This window comes from Hemitrygon akajei, chromosome 3 (assembly GCF_048418815.1).
Source record: "Hemitrygon akajei chromosome 3, sHemAka1.3, whole genome shotgun sequence".
Taxonomy (NCBI): domain Eukaryota; kingdom Metazoa; phylum Chordata; class Chondrichthyes; order Myliobatiformes; family Dasyatidae; genus Hemitrygon; species Hemitrygon akajei.
In genome coordinates this window covers 209,601,517-209,601,726 of record NC_133126.1, presented here as the reverse complement: position 1 = coordinate 209,601,726, position 210 = coordinate 209,601,517, and positions in this window count along the sequence as shown.

The following is a 210-nucleotide window of genomic DNA, read 5'->3' as shown; positions in this document are numbered from 1 at the left end:
AGAGTATTACTAGCTTCATTAGTTTGTGACGATGTTTTTTCTGACAACGCAATTATATGTGTTATATGTGCAAAATGGACCAGATGTGATTTAACCGCAGTGTTATAAAGCTGCATATAATACGCTACATGTAGAATTAAATCTTTAAAATCACACGAAGGACACATAAGGCAAAACATTTCTTTTTGTGATGTGTCGATGTATATTATT